Source organism: Bison bison, unplaced genomic scaffold, assembly GCF_000754665.1.
Source record: "Bison bison bison isolate TAMUID 2011002044 unplaced genomic scaffold, Bison_UMD1.0 scf7180017864148, whole genome shotgun sequence".
Taxonomy (NCBI): Eukaryota; Metazoa; Chordata; class Mammalia; order Artiodactyla; family Bovidae; genus Bison; species Bison bison.
The window spans coordinates 247096-263263 of NW_011494720.1; the positions used below are offsets into that span (position 1 = coordinate 247096).

Sequence of the window (16168 nt, forward strand, 5' to 3'; positions counted from 1 at the left end):
CAAAGAGTCGGACACGACTGAGCGACCGAGCGACTGAACTGAACTGAACTGAACTGCAAAGAAATTAGGTGAAGCTCCTCTTCTCCCCCAAATCAAGTTATTTGGAGTCTCAAGTGAATGTAAGCACTGCAAACATGGGTCTTTCTCAAAGAAGGCAATAACGTTATTATATTACAATATACTGTAACATATTTATTCCCTCTTCTGCTATTCACTTAGGCTGTCTTTATTAACAGACAGCATGATTGTCCATGTAGAAAATCCAATAGTGTACCCAAAAGTTACCAGAAATAATGAGTTCAGCAAATTTGCAGGTTACAAGATAAATGTATAAAAATCTATTGTATTTCTATATACTAGCAACAATCAAAATTGAAATAAACCATACCACTCACAATAACATCAACAATATTAAATACTTAGGAATAAATCTGACAGAAGATGTGTAATATTTGTACACTGAAAACCAAAAATGTTGCTTAAACAAGACTTGAATGGGTACAGAGATATACCATTTTCATGGGTGAGAAGATTTATTATTGTTAAGATGTCAGTTATCTCCAAATTGATCTATAGATTTAATGCAGTCTCAATGAAAACCCAGCCAGTTTTCATTGATAGGCATTTACAAGCAAAACAATTCTAAAATTATTAAGGAAATTTAAAGGACCTGTAATAGTTTTGAAAAAGATTAATAAATGTGGCTGATTAACATTACCTAATTTTCAGACTTATTATAAAAATCAACACTTTCCTTATTGGTGTAAGGATAGACACATAAATAGATCGATGCCTCAGCTGTTATACTCCTAGGCATTAACCCAAAATAAGAGGAAGCATATTTCATACAAAGACTTGTACATGATGTTTTTAGCAACTTTTTTTTATGATTTGTGTAGTTTCTATTTTTTTAATTGCTTTACAATATTGTGTTAATTTCTGCCATACAGCAACATGAATCAGCCATAGGTATACGTATGTCCCCTCCCTCTTGAAGCTCCCCTTCCACCTCCCACCCCCTCCTACCCCTCCAGGCTGTCGCAGAGCATGGATTTGAACTCCCAGTATCACACAGCAAATCCTCACCGGCTGTCTATTTTACATATGATGGTGCATACGTTCAGTGTCCAGTTCAGTTCAGTCGCTTAATCGTGTCCAGCTCTTTGCAACCCCATGGACTGCAGCACTCCAGGCTTCCCTGTCCATCACCAACTCCTGGAGCTTGCTCAAACTCATGTCCATCAAGTCGGTGATGCCATCCAACCATCTCATCCTCTGTCATCCCCTTCTCCTTCTGCCCTCAATCTTTCCCAGCATCAGGATCTTTTCCTATGAGTCAGTTCTTCGCATCAGATGGCCAAAGTATTGGAGCTTCAGCTTCAGCATCAGTCTTTCCAATGAATATTCAGGACTGATCTCCTTTAAGATGGACTGGTTGAATCTCCTTGCCGTTCAAGGGACTGCAGTGTTTCAATGTTACTCTCTCAATTCATCCCTCCCTCTCCTTCCCCCACCATGTCCATAAGTCTGATCTCTATGTCTGCATCACCACTGCTGCTCTGCAAATACATTCATCAGTACCATCTTTCCAGAGTCCATATGTATTTGTTAATGTACAGTATTTGTTTTTCTCTTTCTGACTTACTTCACTCTATATAATAGGCTCTAGGTTCATTCACTCCATCAGAGCTGACTCAAATGCGTTCCTTTTTATGACTGGGTAATATTTCATTGTATATATGTACCAAAACTTCTTTATCCATTCATCTATTGATGAACATCTAGGTTGCCTCCATGGCCTAGCTATAGTAAAGAGTGCTGCAGCGAACACTGGGGGTACATGTGTCTGTTTTTCAGTTATGGCTTCCTCAGGGTATATGCCTAGTAGTGGTATTGTTGGATAACATGGTGGTTTTACTCCTAGTTTTTGAAGAAATCTCCATACTGTTCTCCACACTGGCTGTATCAGTTTACACTCCCACCAACAGTACAAGGGGATTCCTTTTTCTCCATACTCTCTCTAACATTTATGTTTTTAAGCAACTTTATCCGTAATAGCCCCAAAGTGGGAATAACTCAAATTTCCGTCAACAGGTGACTAGGTAAACAAACTGTGATACTTCTCTAAAGTGATATGCCAATTGGCAACAAAGTAGGAATAAACTATTAATACATGCAGCAGTATGACTGAACCTCAAAATAGTTTTGCTGAGCTACAGAAGCCAGACTAAAAAGTATAGAGTGTTATAATTGTATTTATAGAAAACTCTAGAAAATGCAAATGAATCTAGAATGACAGAAAACAGATCAGTGTTTCCCTGGGGCAGGAGGAATAGGGGTAGGAAGGGAGGATTACAAGGAAAATGAAAAATCAGCTGGAGGTATTAGATATGTCTATTATATTCATTGTGCGGATAGTATGCTCATAGTAGTTGTATACTTCAACTATGTGTATTTTGTAGCATATCAATTATATTTTAGTGAAGCTGTTTACAAAAAAAGGCCCTGGGGTCCTTTCAGTGTTAAGAGCTTCCATCCCAACCATTCTATTAAAATTTCTCTCCTCCAGGACACAATGGCCCCTTTCTTGCCTAATTCAATAGCTTTGTCTTTGACTTAATCTCTTATCTGTAATTCCTTCCTTTGGCTTCTTAACCATGCACTTTCTTTGCAATATTGTAAATCAACTAAACTTCAATTTTTTTTTTAATTAAAAAAAAAAAAAACAGAACATTTTCTTGAGTTTCCCCTAATTTCATTGGTCCTTCTTTTTCAGTCTCCTTTGCTGGCTCCAAGCCTTTGCCAGATCTCACTTGTTAGAGGGCCTCTGCCCTTGGTCTTTGGCCTTTTTTTCCTATTTGCACTTTTCTTCAAGGTTTTTGCATCTAGTTTTGTGATTCCAAGTCTTGTCATCTTGAGCAGTTCAATAGAATTTTCTGAGATGATGGAAAAATCCTGCTGTTCAATATGAAAACCATTAGCTAGTTTAACATATTATATATGGCAACTGAGTATTTGAAACGTGGCTTGTGTGACCAAGGAAGTGAATTTTAATTTTTGTTTTAATTAGTTTAAATTGAAATAGCCACATGTGGTTAGGGGTTAATGTATTGAATAACCTTGGTCTAGCTCCCTGTGTTTACAGACTATGCGTGGTAACCATTAAGTGATCTTGATCTGTATTTTTTTCTGAATAGAATAGAATAGAAAATATCTTACGCATAGTCAGAGTTGTATTTTTACGTGAAGCTTTTGTTTCAGTCTTGCATCTCTGTGTACTAAGTTGCTATAACTATGTGTAGATCACAAGAGTTTTAGGGTTTTTCGTTTGTTTTTGTTTTTAGTTGAAAGCCATTTAGATAAGTGCTAGTCATACCCATATTTATGTTTTCTGTCCAAGTTCAGAAATGGTGGTGATTAAAATGTTTATGTCCTTTGACCTACTATAGAATAGCTCTCCAAAGGGAATAATCCAAATTGTATACAGAGATTTATACACAAAGATGTTAATTGTGGCATTGTTTATACTTTTGAAAAGCCAGAAACCAACCAAATATCCAGTGATGGAGGAATGAAACAGATTGTAGAACATCCATATAATAAAGGACTTATAACCATTAAGATCAATTTTTAAAAAGACTATTTAATGTTTTGGGGGAAAGACTTGACATGCTGCTAAGTGTGGGCTTTCCTGGTGGCTCAGATAATAAAGAATCTGCCTGCAATGCAGGAGACCTGGGTTTGATCCCTGGGTTGGGAAGATCCCCTGGAGAAGGGAATGGCTACCCACTCCAGTATTCTTACCTGGAGAATTCCATGGACAAAGGAGCGGGCTGGAGTCAGAGTCCGTGGGGTCACAAAGAGTTGACATGACTGAGTGACTAACACACACACACAATGCTAAGTGCAAATACAGGATATATTTATATAGTATAATCTTAATTGGGTAAAAATAATTTCCATAGAAGAAAATATGTTAATAGTGGTTCGTTCTGAGGAGTAATTGTGGTTGGTTTATATTTTCTAAGTTTTCTAGAAAAAGCATATGTAACTTTCATATTAGCAAAAAGATTATTAAAAAAGAAATCATGGCAGCTCATCATATATTAAGTGTTTAAGCATATTATGTTTTAGAGCTGGATAGAAGCACAGGGACTATTTAGTCTGGGAGCTATGGCTGGAGGTTGTAATTGATGCGTGATTGTCTGAGAGCTGTTTTTCAGAGGCCTTAAAGGAAAGGAAGTCTCCTTCACGTTTTTGCTCCGGGATGTCCCTGCTGTGCACAGTTCTGTCACTCACTGGCTGTCCCTTGCTGATCAGAAAGTCTGATTGGCTGTCAGCTTTGTTTCAACAAATCTAAAAAAGGAAGACAAAGTAATTATTATCTAATAAATGCAACTTATTTAGTAGGTTGCTGCTGCTGCTGCTAAGTCGCTTCAGTCGTATCTGACTCTGTGTGACCCCATAGACGGCAGCCCACCAGGCTCCCCATCCCTGGGATTCTCCAGGCAAGAACACTGGAGTGGGTTGCCATTTTCTTCTCTAATGCATGAAAGTGAAAAGTGAAAGTGAAGTCGCTCAGTCCTTTCCAACTCCTAGCAACCCCATGGACTGCAGCCTACCAGGCCCCTCTATCCATGGGATTTTCCAGGCAAGAGTACTGGAGTGGGTTGCCATTGCCTTCTCCAATTTAGTAGGCAGAAACTTTAATACATGAGGCAACAACAAAAGATTGCTAATGGCTTAAAGTGAGAACTATTTGGTTCTGATCCATGAATAGTCACAACATCATTTTAGTGGGTCTTCCCCAGTATTATGTTTTGAATGAAATTAGAGTGAAATAAAAAAGAGTGTGTGGAATACAGTAAGTGTTCATTCTTTAAGTTTTTATTTCAGATGTATTTTTGTATGTCAGATCAGATCAGTCGCTCAGTCATGTCTGACTCTGCGACCCCGTGAATCACAGCACACCAGGCCTCCCTGTCCATCACCAACTCCCGGAGTTCACTCAGACTCATGTCCATCGAGTCAGTGATGCCATCCAGCCATCACATCCTCTGTCATCCCATTCTCCTCTTGCCCCCAATCCCTCCCAGTATCAGAGTCTTTTCCAATGAGTCAACTCTTCGCATCAGGTGGCCAAAGTACTGGAGTTTCAGCTTTAGCATCATTCCTTTCAAAGAAATCCCAGGGCTGATCTCCTTCAGAATGGACTGGTTGGATCTCCTTGCAGTCCAAGGGACTCTCAAGAGTCTTCTCCAACACCACAGTTCTAAAGCATCAATTCTTCGGCGCTCAGCCTTCTTCACAGTCCAACTCTCACACCCATACATGACCGCAGGAAAAACCATAGCCTTGACTAGATGAACCTTTGTTGGCAAAGTAATATCTCTGCTTTTGAATATGCTGTCTAGGTTGGTCATAACTTTCCTTCCAAGGCGTAAGCGTCTTTTAATTTCATGGCTGCAGTCACCATCTGCAGTGATTTTGGAGCCCAAAAAAATAAAGTCTGACACTGTTTCCCCATCTATTTCCCATGAAGTGATGGGACCAGATGCCATGATCTTCGTTTTCTGAATGTTGAATTTTTGTATGTACTGGATTGTAAATATCAGTGTGTCTTGTTTTTCTTTTCAAACTGTGATTTGCAGTCCAAAAAAGTCAAGAGACTTCTATTACGATCTAGACCCATGGTTCTCATTAAGATCCTGAGACCAGAAGCATAGGTGTCACCTGGAAGCTTGTCAGAAATGCAAGTTCTCAGGCCACAGCCTATATCTACTGAATCAGAAACTCTGGGGCAGTGGGCCCAGCACTCTGGAATGTATTTAATAAGCCCTCCTTCCCACCTGTGATTTGATGTGCACTCAAGTTTGAAAACCACGGGTCTAGTTTAGCTATTTCAAGTAAGGTTCAGAGACTAACGCTGGCATCATTTGGTAGCCAGTTGGAAATGCAAAATATTCAGCCCCAACCAGACTTATTTTTTCAGAATCCACACATTTCCCTGGTGAGTTTAAGCAAGTGTTAAAGATTTCGTGAAGTTTGCGAAGCATTGATCTAAACCACATAGGCCTTCAGGGGCCAAGTAGATAATGTCAATGAGTGAAGGCAGCTTGGTTTTCTCTTTAAAGAGAGTACAGCAGTGAGAAGGCAGGATGGTGAGAAGCTTAAGTATCTTCATTTGTTTAAAAATGTCCTATACTGTGCCAGTTGGGTTAACACACCCAACCAAGCTCATCAATTAAGGTTAGCTGCAGTTGACCTCAGTGACTTCAAGCAGATTTTAAACCCTTATTTGAATAGTGTGACTCTCTCATAATAACTTCTTCTGATCTCTTTTAGGAGTTCATTAAGGAGCTGCTCTCTCGGATAAGAGGCATGCGGAAGTTGAGCCCCCCACAGAAGAAGGCTGTATAATTCCAGCCCAGGTGGAACTCTGCTGGAGACCCAGGAAGGAATTTGGACTTCACGAAGACTTTTCATAAAGAACTGTTGTCCTTATGAGCAACTTTTTTGGGGGTGGGGAGGGGTGGTATCTATTAGACATTTATTCAAGAGTGTTCCTTTTTTGGTTTTTAAAGGTTTGGTTGGTGTAATATTTTAATAGCAAAGATATCACAGACTCTGGCTTCAGCCCAACCAGAGAGCATCAAATCAGGCAGACACGCAAGGAGGGGCTGGACCAGGCAGCATCTTCTTGGAGAAACCAGATGTTAAGGACCTAATGATACAGGGATGATGGTTTTCTTACAGCTAGTTTGGTAATACTTTTTTCTTGAGTTGTACATTTGACACAAAGGTCGAATTTCTTGTACTTGTATATATCTACAGGCAACTAAGTTAAAATGTGGATGTGAGTTTTATTTCACACGGATGGAATAAACTTGTGGTCATCCTTTAATTGGAGGTCATGGCATGTGTGTTTTCAAGAGGCCACTAGGTCTTCTTCATGTGAGTGCTGGAGACCGCCAATGTTCACTTTCTACACCAAAGTGAAAAGAACTCAGCGTATCCGTTATTTTAATGAGCTACACTATGACAATGTGGAGTTGGTCAAGGGCTTAATTTATGGACTTTGTATTATTCTGTTAATTGGGATGCTTTGCCAGGTCATGTACTTATTGCCTCATTTGTGGTATTTTAAAGTTTTCTGAACCGTTTCTTTGAATGACTATTCAAATTTCTCTAGAAATGTTCATACTGTCTGAGGGGTGTTTGGCCGTGGAACCAGAAAGCGCCGTGTAGCAATTCATTCTGTGCTTTCTACCAAATACCATATATTATTCTCTCTCCATGAAAGCAGGTCATAAGGAAGTGAGCAGATTATATCTTCCTCCTTAGAAGTAGATCTGGGCATTTCTGTGCCTGGAGGGCATCAGACCAGATTGGGTGAGCTGAGCGATGAGCGAGTGTACAACTGAGAAAACCTCAGCTCCTCTGGAGAAAGTCGATGCAGGAGCATTGGCTGGTTTGGAAGTGTGGTAGAGATTTCCTTTCTGGCTTCTCTCAGTGGCTTATGGTGAGGACTCTGGCCCTAATTGTGCACCCTGATCCGATCCCTTTGCTTGGAGCTGAGCCTGGGGCACCTGCTGAGCCCCTCTCAGTTCTATACCGGCTCCTTGGAGAAGGATCAAAATGCAGTTGGATGTGGGTGGGGTCAAAGGTCAGAGTAGAAACTCTTGGTGTCCTCCAGGAAGCCCCCACTGCCTCCCATAGAAACCCCCCTCCCTACTGTAAGGTGTCTCTAGGTGGCCCTGTCAGAGGACAGGGGTCAGGCATTTTATATCAAGGGTGCTCTGAACATATTTTATTTTTTAAAAGAACTATGTTTGTGAATTTTATGTACACTGGCAAGCTTTTGAAAATGTATTTAATTTTGTAATGTTTACCAATGATTTATTTACAAGCTATTTACTCGAATAAACAAAGCTGCTTACAACTCTGCTTACACGTTTGCCTTGCGAAACAGCATGGGTGTGATGATTTTACTTTGTCAGATGCTCTGAAGACAAGGGTGTGTGCACATATGCTCAGTTGTGTCCGACTCTGCGACCCCATAGACTGAAGCCCTCCAGGCTTCTCCGTCCATGGGATTTTCCAGGCAAGAATACTGGAGTGGGTTGCCTTGCCCTCCTCCAGGGGATCTTCCTGACCCAGGGATCAGACCCAGGGATCTTACCCACGCCTCCTGCATTGGCAGGTGGGTTCTTTACAACCGAGCCACCTGAGAAGCCACAGACAACGGTACCAAGCACCAGCTAGCTTTTCATTTTCAGGTCTTTTGTTCATTTGATCCTGGACCTCACCTGAGGCATCTTCAGATCAGGTGGTGAAAGGAGGGGAGCTGGAACAGACTCCCCGCTTGAGCAGGAAACAGAAAATAACTCTGTGCCCTTGGCTCTGCCTGCCTTCTACTCCAGCACTCCCCCAGGCCATGCGTCTTTCATTTAATTCAAACTCCCTTTTGCCCATCTGGTGTATATTCTCAAGATTTCAGATTAATCAGATATTCCAATTATTGTTAGAATGCCTTACACTCTATGAGTACACAAAAATCAGAACTTGCAGGAATTCTGGTAGGTTTGACCAGCCCAGGTTATAATTTTTTCCTTTGAACTTTTCCTTTGAAGGCCTCTGAGGCCTGTCACATCACATACTTCCTGCCCCCCCCACCCCCCGCCACCTTGCTCTTGGCCTGGCATCACCTGACTCCCTGGAGCACTCAAGCCACAAGCTGGGACCTCCTCCTTGCCTCCCCATCCGGGTCCCAATGCATCCATAGTCACCAAGCTTTTCCTCTGTAATACTGCTTAAATCTGTCCCAGTGAAATCTTGCAGTGATTGCTACAACTATCTTGGAATTGACTTCCCTGTGTTCTGTCTTAATGTCCCTCTGATCTGTTTTCTACCCAGTAATCAGAATAATCTTTCCCCAAAACAGCTCTGACCACTCCACTCCCCTACCTAAAACCCAAACCCCTCTGACTTCTCTACAAGGAATTGGTTCCTACCTCTCCGGCCTTCTCTTTTGGCCTTTCGGACTGATGTCTGGTCCTACTGAATTCCTTGGGGTGTCTGAAATGTTCTCTGTATTTTTTTTCCTCAGAAGTTTTGCAAAAACTATTGCCTGGGTCTGGTACACCCTCTCCACCAACAGGCTGTATCTGGAGAGCTGGGTTGGACCCTTCCTAAGGGTGTGTACAGCCTAGTGACATGTTTCCACTATTACTACTGACTATTCACCTGTTGTCTCATCTGTTAGACTCTAGGATTCTTGAGGTTGGAACTGGGTCTTATAAATCAGGCCCCTGGTTCTGTGCTTGACCAATCAGAGGGATCAATATGTGTTTGCCAATTGAATAAATATGATAAATGATTCTTTGGGAAAACTGACTCCTTCCCACCTTGAAGAGTGCATATTAGACCCGAGTGTATGTTTGAATCACCCCCGAAGCTTTAAAGCAGCTGATGCCTAGACCCTAGTCCTGACCAACTTAATCGGAATCTGTAGGTAGGAGCAGAGGTTAGGCATTTTTAAGGTCCCCAAGTTGAGTACCCCGGGCCACTGGCCATTCTTGTGTAGCCCAATGCCCACGTTTGACAGTAGGGTATCAGCTTGTGCTGTTATGACAGGTGGCAGCCATGATGTGAGCACGCTAACTATTTCTCATTTTATTTTCTGCTGGAGAGCAATTAAGGGTCAGCACTTGGGGAATGACTTCAAAGGAACCAATTTCTGGCTCAGTGATTGCTTGAACACCTGGAAATCCATGTTTAAACGGAGTGGTGTCCATTTACAGCAATCATAATAGTGGCTCCCACTTCTTGATCACTGTGTTAAGTGTTTATCTGCCTTATCTCATTTTGTCTGACATTAATATAATGGGGTGGATCGCTATTCTCATTTTACAGGTGAGAAAAAATCAACTCAGAAAAGGTAAGCAGCTTACCCGAGATCACACAGTTATAGAGCTGAGATTCAAGCCCTTTAGGCTTACCTGTCTCTTACAGGGGGATATTCAGTCCCAAACACAGGAGTAGGGCCCCTGCATCTGCATCTATCAGAGTATCTCACTGCATCTACAGTGAGCTGGGCCCCTGAGCTGGTGGGTGGGGTGGGGAGGCTCTGTGGTTGGAGGGGTCCTTGGCCTCCTGATGGTCCTCTCCATCTGTAGGTAGAAGCAGAGCTTAGGCATTTTTTAAGGTCCCCAGATTGAGTGCCTGGGCCACTGGCCATTCTTATATAACCCAATGCCCACGTCTGACGGCAGGTCATCAGCTTGTGCTGTTATGACAGGTGGCAGCCATGATGTGAGCACACTATTTCTCATTTTATTTTCTACTGGAGAACCTGGGGCCCAACCTGCTCTGGAGCTGTGGCATTTTATTTTCTACTGGAGAACCCGGGGCCCTGCCTGCTCTGGAGCTGTGGCACAGCCTATTCCGGGCTCTTCTTGTTTTCTACCCTAACAAAAAGCTTCTGGATTTGGCCTTGGCAGCAAAGTACAGAGCACCCTTTCTTCAGTTTCCTGAGAAAGCAAATTTAGGAGAAAGAGCAGCCCAGGGTGATGTGGTTTCCAGCTCTTGTTACACACAGATGTTTGATTTTCATTTACAAAATGAAAGTCTCCATGAAAGGCTGTGTGCTGTGCAGAAATCAGTTGATCAACGGTAGATGAATAAGTCGTTATTTCTGGTTCTTTCTAAGAAGACGAAGTGGCTGGGAACATGAGCTCTGTGCGAGCCACACCAAGGGGTACAGGCTGAAGGGGTCAACGCCAAGAGATTGCCAGGCAGGCACCAGGCCCCCACCTGGAGACACAGGTGGGACAGCGTCTGGGAGGTGATCTCATCCCTTTCCATGATCAGAGTGGGAGCCATGTGTTTTCCTTGGTGCCTAGTATTGCTCTGGGTGCTGCTCCACGCCCGGCCTGCAAGCACGGGGCTTGTTCTTATTCCTGTCCCTCCAGTGTTGCTCAGCGAGATGCCCGGGCTCAGAGCCAGCCCTTCGTGTGACTGCTGAGTGACACTCCTGCCCTTGCATCACGCTTCTGCTTCTGAGTTAAAGCTTCTGTGGATTCCCTCTGCTTCTCAGGGATCTTCCTTGAGTGCCAACACTTTGGGGAGCTTCCTACCATCCCCTCACCCACATCCTTTCACCCCTGCTTTGGGCACTAACCTGAGGACACTTTGATGGCAGAAATGGCCTAAGATGTCTTGGGTGGGGAGAAGTACTGTGGGTGGGCGGGCCCCTTGTCTCTGGTCTAAAAACACACAAAGAACTCAGTGTATTTATTTGGTATTGGAACTTTGGGAAAGCTGATTTCAGATTGAACAGAGATAGGTGTTCTGGTGATTCTCCCCACTGCTGTTTTCTTCTTCTTTGAATTTATTTCAACCCAAAGGATCCTGGAGTTATTACTGAGAGCTGGTGACATTCTCTATGAAGTTTGGGATGTAACCAGCCGGGTGTATGTAATTTGCTTGTGAAAATCAGGTGGATTCTCCCAGTCTTCTGTGAGCAAGAAAGATCCAGACTTCCTGGAGATCCCCTCCTCCCGGACTCAGACACCAGGGCTGGAAATGCTTCACTTCTTCAGTATTCTGATGCCACCATGGCATCGTGCACCTGGGAATGAATGGCTTGTATAAGACTGAATTGTTCTCTACTCCTCTGGGCTGTGTGGGTGTTCCCACCACAGAACACTGGATGAGCATCTCAGTGGAGTACTGTTACAACAACAACTGCAAACTAGGCCTTGGAGATCTGGTCTTCTGATGCTTTGTTGGGTCCATTGGATAAATAAGACCAGCTTTATCTCTGGTACATATTTCCTTCAGCCTCAGGCTCTTCAAAGTAAGGTGTATTAAATGACCTTGCTGGGTTTGGGTTCACCTTGTTCTGGTGGATTCTAGAGGTAGAAAGTCCTATCAAGTATATGGGGGTTTAAAAAAGTGTTTGTGCTATGTTGACTTGGTCACATTTTACAGACACACATATGCACACAAATTTAGTGTTATCCTTGTTGGGAGACAATTATATACGGGTCTCCAGTGTTTCTGCGTGTTTGTGGCCAGACATTGCCTTAGGGGTGGACACGTGTTTTCAAGTATGATTGTGTGTGCAGCAAACTGTGTTGGAGGATAGAGATTGCTTCTTCCTCTGGAGCAAAAAAATAAGTGAGCTTCAGATCAGATCAGATCAGATCAGTCGCTCAGTCGTGTCCGACTCTTTGCAACTCCATGAATCGCAGCACACCAGGCCTCCCTGTCCATGACCAACTCCCGGAGTTCACTGAGACTCACGTCCATCGAGTCAGTGATGCCATCCAGCCATCTCATCCTCTGTCGTCCCCTTCTCCTCTTGCCCCCAATCCCTCCCGGCATCAGAGTCTTTTCCAATGAGTCAAGTCTTCGCATGAGGTGGCCAAAGTACTGGAGTTTCAGCTTTAGCATCATTCCTTCCAAAGAAATCCCAGGGCTGATCTCCTTCAGAATGGACTGGTTGGATTTCCTTTACTGCCTATTATAAAAGATATGGGTTCCCTAAGTTCAGAGTTCTTTCTCCTGTAGTGCAACCCTTTGCAAGGCAGTTGTCACTCAGCCTTCTTTGCAACCCCCTGTGTGAATTGGGACTTTCAAAATCATCATTCCAAAATGCTGCTGCTCTAGCTACTGTTCTTGTGAATAATAAGCTGTCCTCTCTTTCTGACCTGGGAGTATTGGGTCTTTGATGTATTCCTGGCTCTCAGGCAGGCTGACTTTTCAACTTAGAAATAGGGTCAAATCTCATACCCTGCCCAAGTCTTGGCAATGATCAGTCTTCCTGGTCTCTTTGAGTATGATTTGCATCATTTGTGTAACTAGTAGATTCTTTTGTTTAGACCCTAATTTGATCCATCGTTTTCAATTATAGAGAGTCAGAAATTTTCTTTAGAGAGATGTCATGTCTGGAAATGATTCTTTGTTGGCAGAATTTACTTTTACTTTCACAAAAGCTATTTTTTCTCTCTCTCTCCTTGTTAGCAACAGAAGGAGGATGCGATGTGGTAGAGATAAGGGAAAATGGGCTGATGGAAGAGAGACATAGCAAATTTACGGAAAAACGACACTCTAGAGTGAAGCTGAGAAGACAGGCAGATGGCAGTACTTGTCTTGAATCTTTCTCTTTAAAATAGGTACTTAAATAATATGAGTGGTAGTTTATCACATGCTACCTTGACATCCTCAAATTAAACTCCAAAAGCAGTTTAGTGACTGTAAACTTTATTTGCAGTATCACAGTCAATCCAGTGGTCCCTGAACAACAAAATAGGAAAGCAAGCTCATGGAATGAATTTCTGGTGCTCCCAGATCGCAAAGTGATCCATATAAAGCGTTAACACATCATACCCCTTGGGGTCACAAGTTGCTTGAGGGTAAGTGATTTTGCAGGTTGGTTTTCCTCCTATTAGTAGTAGGAAATTACTCCTGGTATGGATTAGATTTGTAAAGGAGGTCATTAGTGACTCAAACCCCCTTTCTGATAGCTATGGATTAGGAGACAAATAAGGCAAAGTATCTTAATTTAAAAAAATATTTTTATAGCATTTAGCACCTCACTCTTTTTGGCTGTAACCCCAACATGGAGCACCAAAATGCATAATCTATAGTGTAGGCTTAGAGAATCATCTCTTTCTGAAATTAATGATAGGTGAGGAGTTGAACAAAACCTCCCAAATTGCTTAAAAAATATATATATATATATTTATATAGTTTTTTAATCTTATTGTGTTTCAAACATGTGCTCCCTTTTTCATTTTTAAAAATTTTTACTTTTTGGCTATGCTGCATGGCATGTGGAAATTTAGTTCCCTGACCAGGGACCAAATCAGCAGCCCCTGCATTGAAAGTGTGGAGGCTTAACCACCGGACCACCAGGGAAGTCCCACATGCTCCTTTCAGAGCTGAGAGTGCCCTGCCTATCTCTTTAAGCTTGTGCTTGTGCTAAGTCACTTCAGTCGTGTCGGGATTCTTTGTGGCCCCATGCACCGTAGCCCGCCAGGCTCCTCTGTCCATGGGGTTCTTCAGGCAAGGATACTGGAGTGGGTTGCCATGCCCTCCTCCAGGGTATCTTCCTGACCCAGGGATCGAACCCATGTGTCTTATGTCTCCTGCATTGGCAGGCAGGTTCTTTACCTTTGAGCCACCAGGAAAGTCTCATCTTTAAGCTAGGAGTTCTTAAAGCTACAGCTCATGTGGCCTTAAGGGGAGTCTTCAAAACCTCTGAAACTTTTAAGAGAGAAAGCAAGAGATCAGACAGAGATAGAGACACACACAGAGCAACAGAGAGAGAGTGCTGGAAAGGAGAGACATAAATTGCTTCCGAGAGGGAAGAGCAGAGAGGTGGGAACGTTTCGGGCAGGAGAGGGTCTAGGCTCTCGTCAGGTTCCCACAGTGTCCATCCCTAGAACAGGTGAAGAAACAGGCTCTGGAGGCCATAGTCCCATTGGAAGCCAGGGTTGCTGGGTGTTCCAGAAGAGCTGGGCAAGCCCAGCCTCCCCTCCTGGGCCCCAGCCCTCCCTGATTCCCTGGTTTCCGTCTCTCCCACCTCATCCTCAGACGTTCCGCTTGCTGAATTGCTTCTGTGAATATTAGCTTCTCCCTGAGATGCTGCTCCCAGAGCAAACAGCAACCTGCCCAGCAGGGAAGCCGCTGGGGATGGTCCTGCGCCCCGCCACGCACATACACTGATTTATTCAGGAGGTGAGCTCCATGTCCCTTTCCTCTTCTGCTTTTTTGGGATGAATTCCACCCATAGGTTCTGAGGATCACACGTTTTTGACGTAGATTCACCTCCAACAGGCTCAGCTTCACAGGTCTGCTTCAGTAGCCAATGCCCCTTGCCTCAGCAGTACATGCCCTGGGAATTTAAATTCCATAAAATATTTTATAATTTCTAGGAGGAAGTCAACCTTTAATTGTTCTTCCTCATGTTTTATCATGAGTCTCATTTAATCCAAAGTGTTGCTTCCTAATTTACAATCTTTCTGTGGAGTAAACACGAAAGATGCTTCGTAAAGCCACTCTGCAAGCAGGATGCACATTTCAGAACAGAACGTGCCCCCTGTTTAAGTAGTTGCTCACCCTTCCACCTCCCGAGATCAAGAATGACTCATTCGTGTACAGGATGAACCAGACAAAGCAACATTTCTAATGCGCTTCAGACCCTGAAGGCAGAAACCCTTTAAGAATTGAAATTCCCATTTTATTGCCAACAACAAATATCAGACAGAACGTCCATTCAGCGATGATCGCCCAGAGGAAAACAAGCAGAAGCTAAGAGCTCTTAAGATTATAACCAATCATCAATCCAGTCAACTCCCTCAGATACTAACCTCATTACTAAAGAGTCATTATATTTGTGTTGTCAGGGTTTCTTGAAAAGTCCTTGGTGGCTATTTATGGGTCACTGGGAAAGTGTTAATGTCTGCCTTGGATGCTTTAGGACTGACCCTTCAAATGCTTATATGGGATTGGCTGAGTCTGGAAGTTGTGTTGGTTTTCCACCCAAGGCTTCACAAGAGCTTTTAAATTGCCTGTAGCTGTCAGAGGGGATCATCTCCTTAGGCAATTGGGTGGAGCTTGCCCATCACACCACGGTTCAGGTTTTTACAATAATGCTGCTGTGGCCTCTGGTCTCCCCTTTCACTTTAAATGGTGGTTCTGAAGTCAAGCTATAGTGCCGCTGATGTGGGGCTTCCCTGGTGGCTCAGATAATAAAGAATCTGCCTGCAGTGCAGGAGACCTGGGTTTGATCCCTGAGTGGGGAAGATTCCCTGGAGAAGGGAATGGCAACCCACTCAGTTATTCTTGCCTGGAGAATTCCATGGACAAAAGAGCCTGGGGGGGCTATAGTTTATGGGGTTGCAAAGAGTTGGGCATGACTGAGCAACCAAGCACACACACATAGTTGATTTACAATGTTGAGTTAATTTCTGCTATACAGCAAAGTGATTCAGTCATATATATATATTCTTTTAAAAATTCTTTTCTATTATGGTTATTCACAAGATATTGAATACAGCTCCCTTAGTGCTGTGCTGCTGATTTTATAAGAATCTTATAGGAAACAAGCTTGGGTTACTAACAGGGGTGGGGTTAGCACACACCCTCTAGAAGAGGC

The 16168-nt window shown here is 43.1% G+C and overlaps 1 long non-coding RNA gene across 1 annotated transcript in view; it reads left to right on the forward strand.

Moving 5' to 3' along the window:
- Positions 1–7945, forward strand: part of LOC104989206 — a 91991-nt gene extending 84046 nt beyond the window's left edge. Inside the window, exon 4 of the long non-coding RNA XR_825349.1 lies at positions 6346–7945. This is a non-coding gene — a long non-coding RNA (uncharacterized LOC104989206). The remainder of the gene's footprint in view (positions 1–6345) is intronic.
- The last annotated feature ends 8223 nt before the right edge of the window (positions 7946–16168 follow it).